Here is a 22,520-nt window from a genome sequence, read left to right as displayed (position 1 = left end):
CCACCAGCACTGTACCCCAGTGTTATACAGGGACATACTTATTCCCACCGGTACTATACCTTGGCATTATACCCTAACAGACCCATTCCCACCAACTCTGTTCCTTAGTGCTATACAGTAAAAGATCTGTCCCCATTGGTACTGTACCCCAGTGTTATACAGTAACAGATTTGTCATCAGCAGTACTGTACCCCATTGTTATAGAGTGACAGACCCATCTGCACCAGTACTGTACCCCTGTGCTATACAGTGAAAGACCTGTCCCGAATGGTACAGTACCCCAGTGTTGTACAGTGACAGATCTATCACCTCTGGTACTGTACTCTAACACAGTTTTTGACACTTTCATGATTCCTCTGAGCAGCTTGATCGTTCTTTGGTCCAATGTGCTTTCCAATCAGAGGCACAGAGGATGGCACCAGTACCTGTTTGCCCTTTGCTGGGCAATTATTCATGGTGTTCTTCATCATCCAGAACCTTTCTTAATTCCTTTTTGGCTCACTCTGTTACAGGGAAGCCATGCAAATGGGGGATAGATCTCCAATCAATTTGTAGTTGTCTCAGGCAGTCAACTCCTACAAACTCCCACAATGCTGGCCCACCTGTTTTTAACACATACAAGCCCAATATGACTTGTTAGTTGTTCTATTTCACTGTTACAAATGTTATTCCCATAGGAGTTATATTTTCTCCAGTATAAGTTCTTAGTTAGATATCTGCAGGCTTCAGTTCAGAATCTTTGAAATGTCATTCAACTTTACCGTTCACTTTTGGTATAAACCACATTGCTTGTCTATTATTGGTTTTCACAATATAGCTCTCAAGGCTACCCAGTCCTGTGTAGTCATTATTATCGGATTTTTCATCATCAGCATGCAAAATAGTGCTCTTTTTGAAACTGCAACTTAACTTTTTCTCTTTTTCTCTTCCATGAGCAGTCTTTTTATTTTTGTCTGCCTGACATGCTCTTTGTATATGTCCTACTTAGTTGCATTTTTCTGCAAGTTTCGCCTTTCAACCTGCATTTGTCTGGTGTATGTAAGCATCTACCACAATGGGAATACAATTTGTCTGACCAGGAAAGTTTCTGTTTAGATTTTGCAGTTTTGTTCACGCTCACTTTCATTCCTAACTGCAACTCAATTGCGCCTTTGTCTGTAATTTCCATTGATACAGCTTTTTCAACTGCTCTTTTAAATGTATATTATTCTTGAGTTAGGAGTCATTTTGAAAGCTTTCTTGTAAAATTCCACAAATTAAGTAATCTCTCTGTGCACCAATAAGCCTATTATCAAACTGACAATGTTCAGTCAACCTCTTGAATTCGGCCATGTATGCTGAAATGGACTCCTCTTCCTTTAGATTCCACTTATGAAACCTAAAGCATTCTGCAATCAGCAATAGTTTTGGTTCTAAATGTTCCTGTGTTACTTTCACAATATCAGCAAAGCTCATTTCGGTTGGTTTGGATGAAGCAGTTAAACTTTGAAGCAAACTGCATGCCTTTAAATGCAAGGTACTCAGCAAAACTGGAACTTGTTTCTCATTGGCTTTTCATTAGCATTAAAATACTGCTCAATCCACACTATGTATAATATCTAGTTATCTGTTGTGTAATCAAACACATCAATCTTTCCAATGTAGCCAGCCATTTCCACTCTTATTTTATGATCATAATCACTCGGTACTCACTGTTTATAAACCGGTGAATTCTTCCATTTTCTGCCTCTTTTTTTAAACTTGACTATTTCTCTTTCCCCCTTGCAAAGGGACACATGCAGCATGCTCTATGTTTAAAACTCAAATGTCTCACTGGTCTTTTATTAAACTTCTTGTTGCACTTCAATGAGTAAGAAGTCTCCTTGGGTTTGTTTTAAAAATTGTAATGTTTTCTAATTCCAAACTATTAAATAAATTGAAAGCAAAAAAAGATGGGAGCCCAGGAAAACTTGTCTTAGTTCACTTTTGCTTTAAGCAAGTCGCATATGTATGATGTGGTGATGTGATAATGTATGCCATTCATGTGCTTTTACATATAACCTACAACAAAGTATTTAATTGAAAAGAATACTTAATCAAACAAAACATTTACAATCTTACTCAAATAGTACTGACATAGTAAATACACAATAGTATGGCATAGCTTTGAGTCTAGGACCCAATCCCAAGAGTAAAGGCCAGACCTAGGTTTTAGGCCTAGCCCTGGAAGTAAGCCCCAGCCCCAGTTTTAAGGCCTAGCCCCAGGAGTAATGCCCATTCATACCTTTAAGGTCTAGCTCCAGTTTTAAGGTGCAGCCCTTGTTTTAAAGCCCAGTCCCAGGTGTAAGGCCCAGCCCGAAGTATAAGGACCAGTCTTGGATGTAAAGCACTTATAGTGGTTACTCTCCATGTGTAAGGCCCAGTCCTAGTTGGAATACCCAAGCTCTGCCTGTAAACCCCAGCTCTCCCATGGACAAATCACTGTCCTGGGTATAAAAGTCTACATCCACTTTAGCTCCATTCTCCCAGGAATTCCTGTGCCTTATCCACACGCCAAGAATTTCCCTGGCCCTTGCGTAAATCACCTCGGCAGAAGAAGTAGAGCAGTTTGAGAGGATATCTGATCACTACTCTCTCAAGGGTAGTTATAGCCAGACAACGAAACTCGCTTTGTCCACATGCAGAGGGAAAAAAACACTGTCCCTTCATTTCCTCCTGTAGATACCAATTCCTTTTATTATTTCTAACTCTTCTCACTTGTTCCCTTATTATTTCCAATCTATTTGTCTCCCTTGGCAGTATACCTCAGCATGACATTTTAAATGAGGTAATGCTCCCTTTCGAACTTTCCCCTTCTATTTACAACCTCAATTATTCAGCTCCAGCCTCCCTCTGTTGAGCGAGCGGCTGTACTTTGTCTGAATTGGACTGCTTGGACAATGCAATTAGTAGAAGATCTCGGTGTTTTATTGACTGGTATACATTTAGAATCAATCAGTTACAATAAAACTGTGTGACAAACTGCTCTACTTCAGGAGTGAAGATTACTGCAGCTCTGCGCAAGCCGGATTTAACTCCTTCATTGCTGTGGGCTTGTGTCTTATCAGAATCAAAGTCAAAATAAATTTATTATCAAAGTACATATATAGATTACATAGAAATCACATACGTCACATATACAACCCTGAGATTCGGTTCCTTGCAGGCATTCACAGTAGATACAAAGAAACACGATCGAGTCAATGAAAAACCACACAGGACACAGGTGGGTGAACAACCGGTATGCAAAAGACAACATACTGCAAAAATTTAAAAATCAATATAATAATATTAAAAAATAAATAAGCAATAAATATCAAGAGCATGAGATGAAGTGTCCTTGAAAGTGATTGCATTGGTTGTGTGAACAGTTCAGTGTTGAGGTGAGTGAAGTTGTCCCCTCCGGTTCAGGAGCCTGCTAGTTGAGGAGTAATGGAGGCTGATAAGGGAAAAGGCAGGCTAAATCCACAAAAAAGTGGTGTACATGCCTTTTGACAAGCTCATCACTGCCTCTACTTCCATAGAAGGCTAAAGAGATTCAGCACGTCCCCAATTAGCCACTCAAAGAGTGAACTGAAAGGCCAGACGGAGTTGGTGTTCAAAATGATGGGCGTTTTATTAAAAACTGGCGTGCACCAGAGAACCAGCCAAAGTGATCTACCTGAGCCTGAACTTGGCACAGCTTTTACATTCTCAGTGGATGCGATAACTAGTTCTTTGACCGAATGGAGGCAAAAGGAAAAAAATAATTAAGTAAAGACTAGGTACTGATTACAGAAAATCCAATTTTCTATTACAACAATAGATGCACACTCTAACATAATTAATGACCTTCCTGAAAGCTTGATGTTGTTGCTGCTGCATTCCGTTTCTCTGCTTCTAAGCTTTGTGTGCTGTTCCATGCTTCCACCTTAGCACAATCCATGTCACTAGTTACTAGTTATTAGCCCTCAATATTTATTCATTTATTGAGATACAGGCCCTCCCCGCCCTTCGAGCTGCACCAATCAGTAATCGCCCAGTTTAAACCTAGCCTAATCATGGGCCATTTTACAATGACCAATTAACCAATCAACCGGTACGTCTTTGGACTGTGGGAGGAAACCCGAGCAGCCAGAGGAAACACACGGAGTCACGGGGACAACATACAAACTCCAGGATGTTGCCTGGATTGGGAAGCATCCCTTATGAGAATAGGTTGAGTGAACTCGGTCTTTTCTCCTTGGAGCAGCGGAGGATGAGAGGTGACCTGATAGAGGTGTATAAGATGACAAGAGGCATGGATTGTGTGGATAGTCAGAGGCTTTTTCCCAGGGATGAAATGGTTAACATGAGAGGGCACAGTTTTAAGGTGCTTGGAAGTAGGTACAGAGGAAATGTCAGGGGTAAGTTTTTTACACAGAGATTGGTGAGTATGTGGAATGGGCTGCAGGCAAGTGTGGTGGAGGCAGATACAATAGGATCTTTTAAGAGACTCCTGGATAGGTTCATGGATCTTAGAAAAATAGAAGGCAATGGGTAACCCGAGGTAATTTCTAAAGTAGGTACATGTTTGGCGCAGCATTGTGGGCCGAAGGTTCTATATTGTGCTGTAGGTTTTCTCTGTTTCTATGACCTATGCCAGTGATATTAAACCTGACTCTGATTCTGATAGGCAGGTGAAAAGAACAGGTAAGAGGTCTCATTCCAAAGACACGTGTAAGAGAATGCAAGACAGGCTTTACACTGTATCTTGATACATGTACCAAAGATAAGCCAATTCCTGTTCCATTTCCAAACCTGCCTTCCCTCCATGGACTTTGTCTACACCTTCCACTGCATTGGGTAAGCAGCCAATATAATCAGGGACCCCTCTTACCCCAAACATACTCTTTATTCCCACCTTGCATCAGGCAGAAAATTAGTAAATTTCTTTATTATTATTAGAGACATCAATATATATATATATTTATAAATATTAAATTGTTATAATTATTAATTGGTTTGGTTTCTTAAGGTTGGCATAGTGGGGGTTGGTAGTGGGGAAATGTTCCCAATATTGTGCATCTCAAATAGCTTTTGACAACCAAGTCCAGCTCCTGGCCTTCACATGTGGCTTAACTACTAAGCCCAGTGGATCGGTTTCTACTAACAGGAGAAGGAGCAAAGGCTGACAGCTTAAAACCAGACAATGTGGGCAGATGGGGATCGTCAGCCATGGTTGGCAGTTCATCTAGGTGAAGGAAGACTCTGATCTCAAACCCCTGCTGCCTTGTGGCTATGCCCACTCATAGAGCAAGCTTCAGAAGTAAACCCTGAGGAAAAATCTGCAGATGGAATCCTGAAGGCAGTCATAAATTGTTCAATACTGACTGGCAACTCCTGTGAATCTACTGGTGCCAAACTGTATCAGTCCCTGCTGTTCCTATGGATTCATCAGCTGCATGGAGAGTGGGAGCCTACCACATGGGCGAAAGCTTGCTCTCCATATCGTACTGCCCTGGCTTACGTATCACGTGGACAGCCAGGACACAACATCCATGGTTGACCCCAACCAATGGAGAACCTCAATAATTGATATATTATCATGGAAGTACAAGAGGTCATGTGTCAGAATGGCAATGGGAAGTCAAAATGGATTTATTTTTATTTCATGATACAGCCATAGTAACGAGCTCATCTGGCCGAATGAGATCCGCGTTATCCAATTACACCCACCTGACCAATCAACCTACAAACCTGTACATCCTAGGACTGTGAGAGGAAACAGGAGCACCTGGAAGAAACCTATGCAGTCATAGGGAGAACATACAAAATTCTTACAGACAATGAAAGGAATTGCCACTCAGCAATCTGCACTCTGTGCGAACTCCTTAGCTGGGTGGACTTTCATTGATTCTGTTATTATTTAAGAGGTCCTGTCCTGGGCCTTTGAGAAAGCACAGCTACACCTCTACTTCCTTATGAGTTTGCGGACATTCGGCATGACATCTAAAACTCTGACAAACTTCTATAGCCATGTGGTGGAGAGTATACTGACTGGCTGCATCACAGCCTGGTATGGAAACACCAGTGCCTTTGAATGGAAAGAAGTGGATATGGCCTACTCCACCTGGGGTAAAGAAGTCCCAACTAGCGAGCACACCTACATGCAATGCTGTTGCGGGAAGGGACCATCTATCATCAAGGACCCTCACCACCCAGGTGGTGCTCTCTTCTCAATGTTGCCATCAGGAAGAAGGTACAGGAGCCTCAGGACTCACACCACCTGGTTCAGGAACAGTTATAACCTCTCAACCATCAGGCTCTTGGACTAAAGGGGATAACTTCACTCAACTTCACTTGACAGACCATTGAAATGTTTCTACAACCAATGGATTCACTTACAGGGACTCTTCATCTCATTTACTTATATTATTATTATTATTATTATTATTATTATTATTATTATTACTTCTTCCTTTTGTATTTGCACAGTTTGTTATCTTCTGCACTCTGGTTGAATGTCCTAGTTAGGTGGTATTTCATTGATTCTGTTCTTATTCTATATTGGGTATGCCTGCAAGAAAATGGATCTCAGGGTTATATGGTGACATGTAGATACTTTGACAATAAAATTTACTTTGAACATTGAACATTGAGCCAGTGTTGCTGGCTATCCCGGGCACTAACCATTGCGCAAACTTGTGCCCCATTTTCAGCCGACAAAGCGAAGGTTGACAGATGTCTATACCTGAACTAAATCAATAAGAAGTGCACCAGGCAGGAAAGTGAACTTTTGATAAATGTTTGTCCAGTTTCTTATTGAAAAGGATTGATGTAATGGCAAAATGATTGGATTAACAATCCACAGATTTTAGTTCAAATCCCACCAGAGCAGCTGTAGAATTTAATTTCAATTATTGATCTGTTTTTATTCATAAAATGCTCGTCATTAGTAATGATGAAGACACAACTGCAAGGTTGATGTAAAAATCCATGCGTTTCAGTAATGTTCTGCAGGAAGCTATCCCTACACAGTCTGGATAATTGATCCGGAGGTTGAAGCAAAGCTGGCGAGTTTAAATTCATTGGAAATTATTTAACTAAAGGTTGTCCTCTCAGTCTTGGCCTTGTTGATGAAATGTAACAGCTCTCAGCACTCATCCCCAAGGATGAGAATTGCTGGCAGTATTACAGCACCAGCGGTCACTGATCAGAGTTCAACTCCCACCACTGGCTGTAATAGTTTGTATGTTCTCCCCATGACTGCATGAGTTTCCTCCAGGTACTCCAGTTTCCTCTGCTGTGAATTTAATATTTCAACTATTTTTTGAGAAATCTTGTATGTGTGTGTGTATATATATGTGTGTGTGTGTGTGTGTGTGTGTGTGTGTGTATATATATATATAGGTTGATTATGTATTCTTGTTTGTTGAAACAATTAATTACAGGTTATATGTATAAATACATGAATTGCATATGTCATCATGCTACCATGGGATAGGTGTGAGCCTCGCTGAAAGTAGAAGGCCAAATTGAGGTGGTGGGGTCCTGACCCCAGAGAGTATTGAGATGATTGAACCCGATGTCTGGACATCAATTTAGGCACAGGACTAGATTGAAAAGGTCAGAGTGTCAGGGCCCAAGCTGGAGGATGGGCTGGTTCAGATCACTGCTCTATGACTTGGCTCTGTTGAACGATGCTGAAACCTTTGCAGACTTCAGTTCAAAACGCTATTTGCTTGCATTCTTTTTTCTCTGCACAATGGGTGTTTGACGGTCTTTTATTATGTAAGTTCTTTTATTTTTTATGGGTTCTTTTTTACAGGCATGATGTGTTATTTTTTTGTCTGCACAGTAAGTGTTTCTTCCTTTTTTTATGTGGGTTCTTTTGGGTTTCTTCGTTTTGTGGCTGCCTGTTCGACGGCGAATCTCAAGGTTTTATAATGTATATATGCTTAGATAATAAATGTACCTTGAACTTTCAAACTTTCAAAAGGTGAAGTTACATCTGCATTCCTGGACTTCCAAGTCTTTCTTTGAATTAGTTTAATGTTTTGAAGTTACAAAACATAGCATCCTCCCACATTGCAAAGACAAAGACATCCCCAGGGCCAGATGGTCTGCATCCTAGAGTGCTTAAGGAAGTAGCCCAAGAAATAGTGGATGCATTAGTGATAATTTTTCAAAACTCGTTAGATTCTGGACTAGTTCCTGAGGATTGGAGGGTGGCTAATGTAACCCCACTTTTTAAAAAAGGAGGGAGAGAGAAACCGGGGAATTATAGACCGGTTAGCCTAACGTCGGTGGTGGGGAAACTGCTGGAGTCAGTTATCAAGGATGTGATAACAGCACATTTGGAAAGCGGTGAAATGATCGGACAAAGTCAGCATGGATTTGTGAAAGGAAAATCATGTCTGACGAATCTCATAGAATTTTTTGAGGATGTAACTAGTAGAGTGGATAGGGGAGAACCTGTGGATGTGGTATATTTGGATTTTCAAAAGGCTTTTGACAAGGTCCCACACAGGAGATTAGTGTGCAAACTTAAAGCACACGGTATTGGGGGTAAGGTATTGGTGTGGGTGGAGAATTGGTTAGCAGACAGGAAGCAAAGAGTGGGAATAAACGGGACCTTTTCAGAATGGCAGGCAGTGACTAGTGGGGTACCGCAAGGCTCAGTGCTGGGACCCCAGTTGTTTACAATATATATTAATGACTTGGATGAGGGAATTAAATGCAGCATCTCCAAGTTTGCGGATGACACGAAGCTGGGTGGCAGTGTTAGCAGTGAGGAGGATGCTAAGAGGATGCAGGGTGACTTGGATAGGTTGGGTGAGTGGGCAAATTCATGGCAGATGCAATTTAATGTGGATAAATGTGAAGTTATCCACTTTGGTGGCAAAAATAGGAAAACAGATTATTATCTGAATGGTGGTCGATTAGGAAAAGGGGAGGTGCAATGAGACCTGGGTGTGATTATACACCAGTCATTGAAAGTGGGCATGCAGGTACAGCAGGCGGTGAAAAAGGCGAATGGTATGCTGGCATTTATAGCGAGAGGATTCGAGTACAGGAGCAGGGAGGTACTACTGCAGTTGTACAAGGCCTTGGTGAGACCACACCTGGAGTATCGTGTGCAGTTTTGGTCCCCTAATCTGAGGAAAGACATCTTTGCCATAGAGGGAGTACAAAGAAGGTTCACCAGATTGATTCCTGGGATGGCAGGACTTTCATATGAAGAAAGACTGGATGAACTGGGCTTGTACTCGTTGGAATTTAGAAGATTGAGGGGGGATCTGATTGAAACGTATAAGATCCTAAAGGGATTGGACAGGCTAGATGCAGGAAGATTGTTCCCGATGTTGGGGAGGTCTAGAACGAGGGGTCACAGTTTGAGGATAGAGGGGAAGCCTTTTAGGACCGAGATTAGGAAAAACTTCTTCACACAGAGAGTGGTGAATCTGTGGAATTCTCTGCCACAGGAAACAGTTGAGGCCAGTTCATTGGCTATATTTAAGAAGGAGTTAGATATGGCCCTTGTGGCTACGGGGGTCAGGGGGTATGGAGGGAAGGCTGGGGCGGGGTTCTGAGTTGGATGATCAGCCATGATCATAATAAATGGCGGTGCAGGCTCGAAGGGCCGAATGGCCTACTCCTGCACCTATTCTCTATGTTTCTATGTTTCTATAAGGGTTAGGGTAGTAAGTTATGGGTGTGCAACGTTGGCACTGGAATCATGGTCCACTACAATCCTTATGGTCTAATAAACAGTTTTTACTGTGCCTCTGTATATGAAATAGTAATAAACCAATACTAAACCAACAAATCACAGGGCATATGTTGGAAACAGTTTGGATCATAAAACCAAAGGACAGCAGGAGCAGAATTAAGCCATTCAGTACATTCCGCAGAGCTCTAGTTTAAGATGGCACTGGAGAACCCCAGCGACTTACTGGCAGCAAACAAAACAAAGAATACAACTATATCAAAAAGGCTGGATCCATCCTTGGCTACAACCCAGATAGTTTTGAGTTAGTGGTGGAGAGGAGGTCACTAAACAAACTGTTATCCATTATGGAGAATCAGGCACATCCTCTCCATGACCTACTGAATAAGCAGCAGAGTACCCTTTCGAACAGGCTCTTTCAGCTCCACTGTCACAAGGATCGTTACAGAAAATCTTTACAGTTACAATGTGAACAGAAACAATCCCTTGTGACGCTCCAGTGTCACTCACCATCGTCTCAGTCAGAGAGCTACCCAGCCGTACAAACTGAGCTCTATCTGCCAGGTAGTTAGTACTCCAGGAGATAGTACAATAGCCTCTGTTTTATTATTGCACGCCGGTAAATTATTATTGTGTTATATTATTATTAGTTAAATCTGCACACTGCTAAGTGTGTTTTTAAATGTTGCTGCTGTAACGAAAGAATTTCCCACGGGAATCAATAAAGTATTTATTATTATTATTGTTATGAATACTTAATTAATAACACTTTTTCCCTGTAAAATTTATGGCAAACGATTACCACAAGCAATGGAGAGGCAAGGCAGAGTCAAGGGAAGAAGCATGCAGGTGTGAGGCGAAGTCGTGACACATTCGAGGCAAAGTCAGGGAAAGTAGAGCAGGGGAAAGGCAGATTCAAGGCCTGTCCACCTAAACTGAGAGCAACGATTGATCAATGTAAGTGCTAGACCAATGTGGTAAGGTTAGGTACGGGCCAACGTGTGGTGGCGGGGTCCAGGATCAGAGCGTATTGATGCGACGGGGCCCGGTCCTAGTGTGAGGAATGAGCCGATGTTCGGACACAATTTAAACACGAGGCCAGATGGATCGAAAAGGCATGGTGCCTGGACAAGAGGCAAGGGTAGGGCCAGTTCAGCTCGCTGCTCCGCAGTATTTACTTGGCTCTGCGCTGAACTGAGGTTGAGTCTATAGTCTGATCTGGCCGCTTCAGGCTCCATGTCTGAGGGCTCCACAACATTGACTTGGCTTTGTGCTGAACTGAGGTTGAGTGTGTCATCTGCTCTGGCTTCTCCAGGCTTCGTGTCTATGGAATAACTTCTGTTCTGACTTTGTTTTATTTATTCTGTGGCTGCCTGTTGGGAAATGGATCTTTAGGTTGTATAATGTATACATACTTTAATATTAAATGTACTTTGAACTTTACATATTGATCTGCTCCACCATTCCTTCATGGCCGAGTTTTTCCCTCTTGCCTACTCCCTGTAAACTTTGACACCCTGACTAATCAAGAACCTATCAACTTCTGCTTTAATTTGAGGGATGTCCGTTTAAAACAGATGAGGAAAGATTTCTTTAGCCAAAGGGTGGTGAATCTGTGGAATTCATTGCCACAGTCCAAGTCACTGGGTATATTTAAGGCGGGGGTTGATAGGTTCTTGATTAGCCAGGGCAATAAAGGTTATGGGAAGAAGGCCGGAAAATGGGTTTGAGAGGGATAATAAATCAGCTCAGATTGAATGGCGATGCAGAATTGATGGGCCAAATGGTCTTATGGTCTTATGGACTTTAATATACCCTATGACTTGGCCTCCACAGATTCACTAACCCCTGGGTAAAGAAATTCCTCCTCATCTCTGTTCTAAAGGGGCAGCCTTGTATTCTGAGACTGTGCTTTCTGGCCCTAGACTCTCCTACTATTAGAAACATCCTCTCCACGTCCACTCTATCTAGGCTTTTCAATATTTGTAAAGACCCCCACCTCATTTTACTGAACTCTAGCGAATACAGGTCCAGAGCCATTAAACATTCCTTATACGTTAACCCTTCCATTCCTGTGAACCTCCTAAAACATAAAACTTAGGTTAATATGTACTTGAGCATTGAGAACACAAGAGATTCTGCAGATGCTGGAAATCCAGAACAGCACACACAAAACACTGGAGGAACTCAGCAGGTCAGACAGCATCCATGGAAATGAATATACAGTTGATGTTTTGGGTTGAGACCCTTCACCAGGACCCTTCGATGAATACTGGGTGAATTCTGGTTATGTAAAGGTGTGGTTGAAATCTGGAACTCGTTGGCTGAGGAGGGGGTTGCAAAGTCACAAGACCTTTGGGATTAACCTGGTATCTGTTTAAATCATGGTACTTACCCTTGAGTTAGCCAGCGAATCAAGGCGGCAGGGTCCTGGCCCCAGAGCATATCAAAGCAACAGAATACAATGTGTGGACGATGATTTGGGCACCAGACCAGACTGAAAAGACTAGAGCGTCATGGCCGGAGGTGAGGTACAGGTGGGTTCAGCTTGCTGTTCCACTCTGCGCTGAATTAACGGTCTGGACACAGACTCTTTATGGACTTCAGCTCAGAAATCTGTGTGCTTGTGTTTATTGGTTGCATCATTTGTCTTCTTTCTCTGCACATTTGATGGTCTTTTTTTAATGAGTTCTGGGTTTCTTTGTTCTGTGACTGCCTGTTCAACCATTCCCAAGATTATATGACGTATACATACTTTGACAATAAATGTCCTTTGAACTTTGAGCTCTGTGTTAGTTTGGTTCAGAACAAGAAAAATTTTAGAAAACTATTAACCATTTGTCCATTTCTTTGTCATTCCTAGTTTTTTACACTACCACACTGTTCAGACTAACATGATTCAAAATCTAAACATGAGATTCTGCAGATGCTGGAAATCTTTAGTAGCACACACAAAATATTGGACTCAGTTGTCCGGACAGTATTTATAGGGGCATAAGCAATCGATGTTTCATACCGAGACCTTTTATCAAGATAGGTTTCAGCGTGCAATGTTGATTGTTTATTCCACTCCATAGCTGCGGCCTGACCCGTTGAGTTCCTTCACCATTTTGTGTGCATCGCTGGTTCAAATTTTGATGTTACAGTTTTTTAAAAATCAATTCATTGGACACAATATATCTGGAGAACAAATAATTTTGCTGCATGTGTATCATGATGTTGAACGAGTAGGCATTTAAGATGATGACTTTGTAATTAATCAATAAATAATTAGTTAGTTCATTCCTGGCTGTACAATTGATTATGTCAGGTATATAAAGAACAGTTTTATTTAACAAATTTGAGTATTTGCCTTAGCCTGATAACACAGCTGTCTCATCGATACAGGTCTATATAATCTGGGCCGATGTTCACTGCATACTGAGGAGCTCTGGCATGGCAATCTTGTCATCTACTTACTGAGATTGTGTGGCTGGCCACAACTGGAGTATTGGTCCAGCTGCAGGTTGATTTGACCAAGCAGAATAACAGGTCCAGGACTAGATGGGCTAAACAGCCACCTGTGTGCAGTGCTCAAAGACACTATGACTCTTTCTGGCCATCTCTTGGACAGTATACAAAATTATGGGTGGTATAGTTAGTATACAAAATTACAAGGGGTATTGTTTATTCGGTATGTACCGTGTCATATGGCATAGACGATCATGGTCTTTCCATGACCATGATTGTTCTTGTCAAATTTTCCTTCAGAAGTGGTTCGCCACTGCCTTCCTCCGGGCAGTGCCTTTACAAGACGGGTGACTCCAGCCATTATCAATACTCTTCAGAGATTGTCTGCCTGGTGTCAGCGGACGCATACCCAGGACTTGTGATATGCACCGGCTGCTCGTACAACCATCCACCACCTGCTCCCACGGGGTCATGTGGTCCAGATTGGGTGGGGGTTGAAGCAGGTGCTACACCTTGCCCAAAGGTGACCTGTAGGCTAGTGGAGGGAAGGAGCACCTTACATCTCCTTTGGTAGAGATGTATCTCCTCCCCACCACCCATGAGGCTATGCGCAAACAGGCTTTTTCCACTGAGGTTGAGAGTGAGTGGTGAAATGCTTAAGGGGAACATGAGGTGCAGCTTCCTCACTCAGAGGGAGGTGAGTGTGTAGAACGAGCTGCCAGTGGAAGTGGTGAATACGGGGTCAATTTCTACATTTAAGAGAAATTTGAATAAGTACGTGGGTATGGAGGGCTATGGTTGATGGGACTAGGCAGATTAATGGTTTGGCACAGAGTAGATGGGCGGAAGGGCCTGTTTCTGTACGGTGGTGTTGTATGACTCTATGAATCTGGGATGTAGAAAGAGTTTTATTAGAGTAACGCACATCAAAGTTGCTGGTGAACGCAGCAGGCCAGGCAGCATCTCTAGGAAGAGGTACAGTTGATGTTTTGGGCCGAGACCCTTACTAGCTCTTCCTTCAGTTAGTCCTGACGAAGGGTCTCGGCCCGAAACGTCGACTGTACCTCTTCCTAGAGATGCTGCCTGGCCTGCTGCGTTCACCAGCAACTTTGATGTGTGTTGCTTTTATTAGAGTGTTCCGGGGAGAGGAGATGGAGCATTACAACACAGTAAAAGCCCTTTGTCCTACAACATTGCGCCAAACTTTAACCAACTTCCAGATCAAACTAACCCTTCCCTCCCCCCATAGGCCTCCATTTTTCTATCATCCATGTGCCTATATAAGAGTTTCTTAAATGCCCTAATGCAATGCCTCTACCACCACCTCATCAGGCGTTCCAGCATCCACCTCTCTCTTTATAAAAAATCTACCCCTGCATCCAACCTATACTTTCCTCCAAAATTATGCCCTCTTTTATTAACCATGTCCACCTCTGGAAGAAGTCTCTGGTTGTCCACTCGATCTATGCCTCTAATCATCTTACACATTTCCATCATGTCACCTCTCGTCTTTCTTTGCTCTAAAGAGAAAAGCCCTTAACCTTTCCTCATGGGACATTCTCTTTTGAAAGGAGAAGAGCAATTGGCAAAGAATACAACATAGAACATAAAATACTACAGCACAGGACAGGCTCTTTGCCCTATGAAGTGGTGCTGGCATTTTAACCGACTCCAAGATCAGTCTAACCTTTCCCTCCAACATAACCCTCAATTTTTCTGTCATCCATGTGCCTATCTGTGAGTCACTTAAATATCCCTAATGCATCTGCCTCCACCAGCACCCCTGGCAGTCAGTAAAGCTGTCAGTGATCGCTATTTCTAGAGCTGGGTCCCGTCCTGGCCAGGGAGGAGATACTTCCACCTAACAAAGCATATTACACTCAGTTATATTACTGAAAAAGAAAGCAGTCCAGCCTTCACCCTCATTGGACCAAAGTTTAAATTTATTATCAAAGTATGTATGCCATAAACAACCCTGAGATTCAGCTTCTTCAACCAAAACTGCATTGTGAGTCAGATTTGCAATCAGGTTTTAATATGACTATATTAATACTTATAGTAATTTCCATGACTTATGGCATGAAATGTGCTGTTTGGGGTCAGCAGTGCGGAGCAAAGACATAAAAATTACTATAAATTTCAAAGTAAATAAATAGCGGAAAAAGAAGGAATTAGGGGTGAGTGTTCATGGATTAATGGACCATTCAGAAATCTGATGGTGAAGTGGGAGAAACTGTCCCTGAATTGTTGACTGTCTGTCTTCAGGCTCCTATACTCCCTCTGTATTGGTAGTAATGAGAAGAGGGCATAAGCCAAGTGGTGAGGGTCCTTAATAATGGATGCCACCTTCTTTAAGGTACCCCTTTGGAGGGGGTTGCTGGGTTTAATTTCTCTGTAAGCAGCAAGTGATTGCTCAGATTTGAACTTAAGTGTGAATATAGTTTCCTTAATGCTAAATTCTCCAGAGTGGGGCTCAGGCCTACCAAATTGAAGACAAAAGTGTTACAGGAACACAAAGTTAAGAAAAAGTCTGCTTTCATAAGGGAGGGATTTGCCTGCTGAAACCAGTGCAAATGTCCTGAAGCCCAACTAAAGTTCAAAGCTCCAAGTCCATTTATTTTCAAAGTACATATATGTCACCATATACTACACTGAGATTCATTTTTCGTGGGCATTCACAGTAAATACAAAGAAATGCAGTCGAATCGATGAAAAACCACACAAGATGGGCGAAAGACAGCAAATTCCCATTGAGACCCATTGTGCAAAAGACAGCGAATTGTGTAAATACAAAAAAAAACACCAGGTTTTCCCACCCAGCTGAGCAAAACTGGCACATTGCCCCTGGGATTTGATGGTGAGTGAATCTGCTTTTCAGGTACGGAGTCTAAGAGGAACATTAAGGTGAGTGAGAGCATATTTTTGCATACAAATAGTCCTGATACAGAGCAACAGTCCAGCAGCAAAAAGCTAACAAAGTCGAAATTATATATGAAATTATAGTAGGAGACCGAGGGTCTAGCGAGATGGAGGAACTGAGGGAAATACATGTTAGTAGGGAAGTGTAAATTGAAGGGATTGAAGGCAGATAAATCCCCAGGGCCAGATGGTCTGCATCCCAGAGTGCTTAAGGAAGTAGCCCAAGAAATAGTGGATGCATTAGTGATAATTTTTCAAAACTCTTTAGATTCTGGATTAGTTCCTGAGGATTGGAGGGTGGCTAATGTAACCCCACTTTTTAAAAAAGGAGGGAGAGAGAAACCGGGGAATTATAGACCGGTTAGCCTGACATCGGTGGTGGGGAAAATGCTAGAGTTAGTTATCAAAGATGTGATAACAGCACATTTGGAAAGCGGTGAAATCATCGGACAAAGTCAGCATGGATTTGTGAAAGGAAAATCATGTCTGACGAATCTCATAGAATTTTTTGAGGATGTAACTAGTAGAGTGGATAGAGGAGAACCAGTGGATGTGGTATATTTGGATTTTCAAAAGGCTTTTGACAAGGTCCCACACAGGAGATTAGTGTGCAAACTTAAAGCACACGGTATTGGGGGTAAGGTATTGGTGTGGATAGAGAATTGGTTGGCAGACAGGAAGCAAAGAGTGGGAATAAACGGGACCTTTTCAGAATGGCAGGCAGTGACTAGTGGGGTACCGCAAGGCTCAGTGCTGGGACCCTAGTTGTTTACAATATATATTAATGACTTAGACGAGGGAATTAAATGCAGCATCTCCAAGTCTGCGGATGACACGAAGCTGGGCGACAGTGTTAGCTGTGAGGAGGATGCTAAGAGGATGCAGGGGACTTGGATAGATTAGGTGAGTGGGCAAATTTATGGCAGATGCAATTTAATTTGAATAAATGTGAGGTTATCCACTTTGGTGGCAAGAACAGGAAAACAGATTATTATCTGAATGGTGGCCGATTAGGAAAAGGGGAGGTGCAATGAGATCTGGGTGTCATTGTACACCAGTCATTGAAAGTGGGCATGCAGGTACAGCAGGCGGTGAAAAAGGCGAATGGTATGCTGGCATTCATAGCAAGAGGATTCGAGTACAGGAGCAGGGAGGTACTACTGCGGTTGTACAGGGCCTTGGTGAGACCACACCTAGAGTATTGTGTGCAGTTTTGGTCCCCTAATCTGAGGAAAGACATTCTTGCCATAGAGGGAGTACAAAGAAGGTTCACCAGATTGATTCCTGGGATAGCAGGACTTTCATATGAAGAAAGACTGGATCGACTAGGCTTATACTCTCTGGAATTTAGAAGATTGAGGGGGGATCTGATTGAAACTATAAAATTCTAAAGGGATTGGACAGGCTAGATGCAGGAAGATTGTTCCTGATGTTGGGGAAGTCCAGAACGAGGGGTCACAGTTTGAGGATAAAAGGGAAGCTTTTTAGGAACGAGATGAGGAAAAACTTCTTCACACAGAGAGTGGTGAATCTATGGAATTCTCTGCCACAGGAAAGAGTTGAGGCAAGTTCATTGGCTATATTTAAGAGGGAGTTAGATGTGGCCCTTGTGGCTAAATGGATCGGGGGTATGGAGAGAAGGCAGGTATAGGGTTCTGAGTTGGATGATCAGCCATGATCGTACTGAATGGCGGTGCAGGCTCGAAGGGCTGAATGGCCTACTCCTGCACCTATTTTCTATGTTTCTATGTTTCTACAAAAAATTTTGCAGATGCTGGAAATCCAGATCAACACACACGCACAGAGAATGCAGGAGGAACACGGCAGGTTGGGCAGCACCTATGGAGGGGAATAAACAGTCGACATTTCGGGCTGAGATCCTTCAAGATTGTTTAATGTTTAACGTCATTTCCGGTACACGAGTGTAAAGGAGAACAAATTAATTGTTACTTTGGATCTGATGCAGCACAAAAACAAAACATAGTAAGAAAAAGAACACAATGAAACCTATGGAATATTGAAAGGCCTGGATAGAGTGGATGTGAAGAGGACGATTCCTCTGATGGGGAAGTTTAGGACCAGAGGACGCAGACTCAGAATAGAGGGATGGCCATTTAGAAGAATCATGAGGAGGAACTTCTCTACCCAGTGGGCTGTAAATCTGTGGAATTTATGGAGGCCAGGTCACTGGGTGTATTTAAGGTGGAGGTTAATACGCTCTTTATTAGTCAGGGGAGAAGGCAGGAAAATCGGGTTAAGAGGGAAATGGATTAACCATGATGAAATGGCAGTGAAGTATCAGTGGGCTAATTCTGCTCCATTGTCTTATGGTCAATAATAAAAAATTCATAATAAATATAAATACATAAGATAATTTATATACATATGTTGATCGTATGCCCACAAAGTGACACTAGGGAGAGGAGTTTCTGTACATAAGATGACTAATAGAAACTGATAAAAGTAGTGATGTTTGGGGGTGTGGAGGGGTGGGTTAGTGGGTGGAGATGTTGATCAGCCTTACTGCTTGGGGAAAGTAACTGTTTTGGAGTCTGGTGGTCCTGGTGTGGATGTTACATAGCCTCCTCCCTGATGGGAGTGGGACAAACAGTCCATGAGCAGGGTGGATGGATCATTTGTGATGTTATTGACGCTTTTCCGGCATCTTTCTATATGCGGGCAGGCTGGTGCCAGGGATGCATTGGGCAGTTTCAACTACCCATTGTAGGCGGGGTCTGGAAATTAGGACTGGAAAGGAAGGGAGACAAATGCAATTGAAATTATACTGCCTTTGCAAAACAATTCACTTGGAAATCAGTCAGACTACCTCGAAGAAGCAAGGAAACAAAACTCAGCTCATTAAGTGATACATTATAAATCACCATACAGAATATTAGACGATATCCTTTGTCTTGGCTGACTGTTCCTGCTTCCTCTGCAGTGAGTAATTCAGGAGAATGGTTTGGCTTTCAAAATAAAGATCTCAGAGTAACAAAGGTAATTCTGTAGCTCTGTAAAACCCTGGTTATACCAGACTTGGAATATCTCATTATAGGAAGGATATGGAGGCTTTAGAAAGGGTGCAGAGGAGATTTACCAGAATGCTGCAGAGATTGGAGAGCATGTCTTTTAAGGAAAAGTAGAGTAAGCTAGGGCTTTTCTCTCTGGAGTGAAGGAGGATGGGGGGGGGTGCGACTTGATCAAGGTATATCAGATGATAAGAGGCATTGATAGAGTGGACAGCCAGAGATTTTTGCACAGGGCAGGAATGGCTAATACCAGAGAGCAAAATTTTAAGATGATTGTTTTTCTTACATGGAGAGTGATGTATATAGTCAGATTAAGATTTCTAAAGTTCAATCGCTTAATTGCATATGGTGTACTGTCTGATATTTTGTGGTTCGGATTTGTAACCGGGCAACACATCATGCAGCATGGAACACTCTGCCGGGGTGGTGGTAGGGGCAGGTACATTAGGGACACATAGATGGTAGAAAAATGGAAGTTATGTGGGATGGAAGGGTCACATTGATCTTAGAGCAGGTGAAAAAGTCAGCACAATATCGTGGGCGGAAGGGCCTGTAGATATATTGTTCTATGTTCTAAGTGTAACGTACTACAATATTCCACTGCTAAGGTAAGGGTTTCTCTGTAGCAGCAATGTTTGGGTTATGACTAGAGATAACAAGGCCTTTGGAATGTATTCTAGCCAATGAGAGGCATGTTGTTCTTTCTTGTGGGTCTGGGAGCAGGGATTTCGAGGTCTTTTGTCAGTGAGAGATGAAGAGAGAAGACGCAAATGGAAAGAGTTGGTAGACCGCCGGACGAAGTGGACTTGGAGCAAGAGTCCGAAGGTCAGCAACGCTCGCAGGAGGTCAATGGGGTCGACTGGACGATTCCGTGAGCTCCAACATGCATTTAGATTGTTTCATTAAAATGGACCCTTTTTCTTTTTATTTTCTTTGCTAACCCTATAGTCAGATTAAGATTTATAAAGTTCAATTGTATAATTGCATATGGTGTACTGTCTGATATTTTGTGGTTCGGATTTGTAACCGGGCAACACATCATGCAGCATCCACACAAATGAGATTTCTCAGTTTGGCTGGGCCAGAGGCTGTCTTCCCCTAGTCAAGCATGTGCTGGCCAAACCTCAGGGTTACATAATGTTCTGTGTTCTATGTTCTAAGTTCTAAACCAGGAATTTCCAACCATTTTTATAGCATGGACCAATACTATTAAGTAAGGGGCCCATGGACTCCAGGTTGGAAAACCCTGTCCTAAATGCTTATTTCTGCATTCTCTTGTCAGAAAGATGATTAATTAATTTAACTTTTCATTTAGCGGCAGAGAAGTCAAAACCAGCTCTCTGTCAACTGTTATTACCCCAGATTGTTGCTGAGTAGATTGATACTGAAGGATGATTGAACATAGACTGCAGAACATGGAACTGTACAGCACAGGAACAGTCCTTCTATCAATGCTGTCTGCGCCATACACAAATCCAAATTAAAATAGATCTCTTCTGCCTGTGCGTACTGCATATTCCTCCCTCCCCCCCACCAACACCACCAGTTCCTGCATGTGTCTCTCTAAAATCTTCTTTAGCACCAGTATCACCACCCACGCCAGTCTGTTTCTGGCATCCACCAACCTCTGTACAAAAAATGCTGCTTCAAACATGAGTGGTATGGTAACACATCGGTTAACCTAACACTATTACAGCGTCAGAGATCTGGATTCATTTCCGTTGCTGTCTGTAAAGAGCTTATCTGTTCACCCTGTGACTGCACAGATTGTGTCTGGGTGCTCTGGTTTCCTCCAACATTCCGAAGATGTACTGGTTAGCAGGTTAATTGTTCAAGTGGGTGTAATTGGGTAGCGCGGGCTCATTGGGCCAGAAGAGCCTGTTACCGTGCTGTATCTCAAAATAAAATAACAACATCTCTTTAAAACTCTTTAACTCTCACCTCAAATACATAAGCCCTTTCTACCCTGGGAAAAAAGAATCTGATTGTCTGCTCTATCTATGCCTCCCATAACTTTATAAACTTATATCAGATGTCCCAGAATCCTCTCTCACTACAGAGAAAACAACACAGGTTTGTAGCACATGCTCCCTAATCCAGGCAGCATCCTGGTAAAGCTCTTTTACAACTATCATCTTGCGTTAGCTTATTTCTTACCGATGGTTTCTCTGTGCAGAGATTTCCATGTCCAATAGCCATCAGCACTGACTACCGAAAGGAGACAGAATTAGTAGCTGGTGTAGTTGGTTGCTTTTTCCAATACACTGCTAATCAGGACAGACATCCATCCCCACCCTCCACTACAATATTCTGGCATTGAGTGTCTTATTCTTAAATTATAATGGGATTTCTGCTCAGTTGAAGAATTTTTACTGAAAGCTCGCTTAAGCTTTTTATTCTCTCTCTCTCTCTCTCCCCTTCTCTCTCTCTCTCTCTCTCTCTCACCTTCTCTCACTCTTGCCACTCCCTTTCTCTTCTCTCTCACCTTCTCCTTTCTCTCTTTCCACTCTCCTCTCTTGTTTTCTCTCACCCTCTCCCCACTCTCTCCTCTCTCTCTCTCTCTCCTCATTCTGTCTTTCTCTGTCCATCTCATTCCATCTCTCCCTCTCTCTGTTTCTCCCTCTTATCTCCTTGCCTCTGTCTCTTTCTGTCTGGCTGTCTCTTTTTCCTCTCTCTTCCTCTCTTTCTCCTCTCTCTTCCTCTCTTTCTCTCCCCCTTCCTGTCTCTCTACAAGTCTCTCTCTCACTCGACTCTCTCCGTCAGCTTCTCATTCCTTCTGTCTATCTTTTTCTATCTTTCCTTCCCCTAAATCTTTGTTTAGACCAAAAGGCATAGGAGCTGAATTAGGCCAGCTGCTCATTGAGTCTGCTCCGCCATTCAATCACGTCTGATCCTTTTTTTTAATCTCCTCCTCAACCCCAGTTCCTGGCTTTCTCCCCGTAACCTTTGATGTCAAGTCCAATCAAGAACCTATCAATCTCTGTGTTTTATATATATACAACAGCCCAGCCTCTACAGCTCCATTTGGCATCAAATTCCACAAATTCACCATCCTTTGTCTAAAGACATTTCTCCACATCTCTGTTTTGAAAGGGTGCCCCTCTATTTTGACCTCTTGTACTAGACTCTCCACCACAGAAAACATCCTTTCCACATCTACTCTGTCTAGGCCTTTCAACATTCAAAAGGTTTCAGTGAGATCCACCTCATCCTTCTGAATTCCAGCAAGTCCACACCCAGAGCCATCAAACATTCCTCGTGTGATAACCCTAGTTAGGGGCTGTCATCAGGTACCTGCGAGCTCGGATGACATTCCCGAATGGCTGTGTTAACCTCATTTGACCTCTTTGAGTTTCTGCACATGTATCATAGACTTTCCAATGGCTGATGGAGTCTGTATTAAAAGACTTAGA

Source organism: Mobula hypostoma, chromosome 11 (genome assembly GCF_963921235.1).
Source record: "Mobula hypostoma chromosome 11, sMobHyp1.1, whole genome shotgun sequence".
Lineage (NCBI taxonomy): Eukaryota > Metazoa > Chordata > Chondrichthyes > Myliobatiformes > Myliobatidae > Mobula > Mobula hypostoma.
This window is presented reverse-complemented; position numbering follows the sequence as displayed.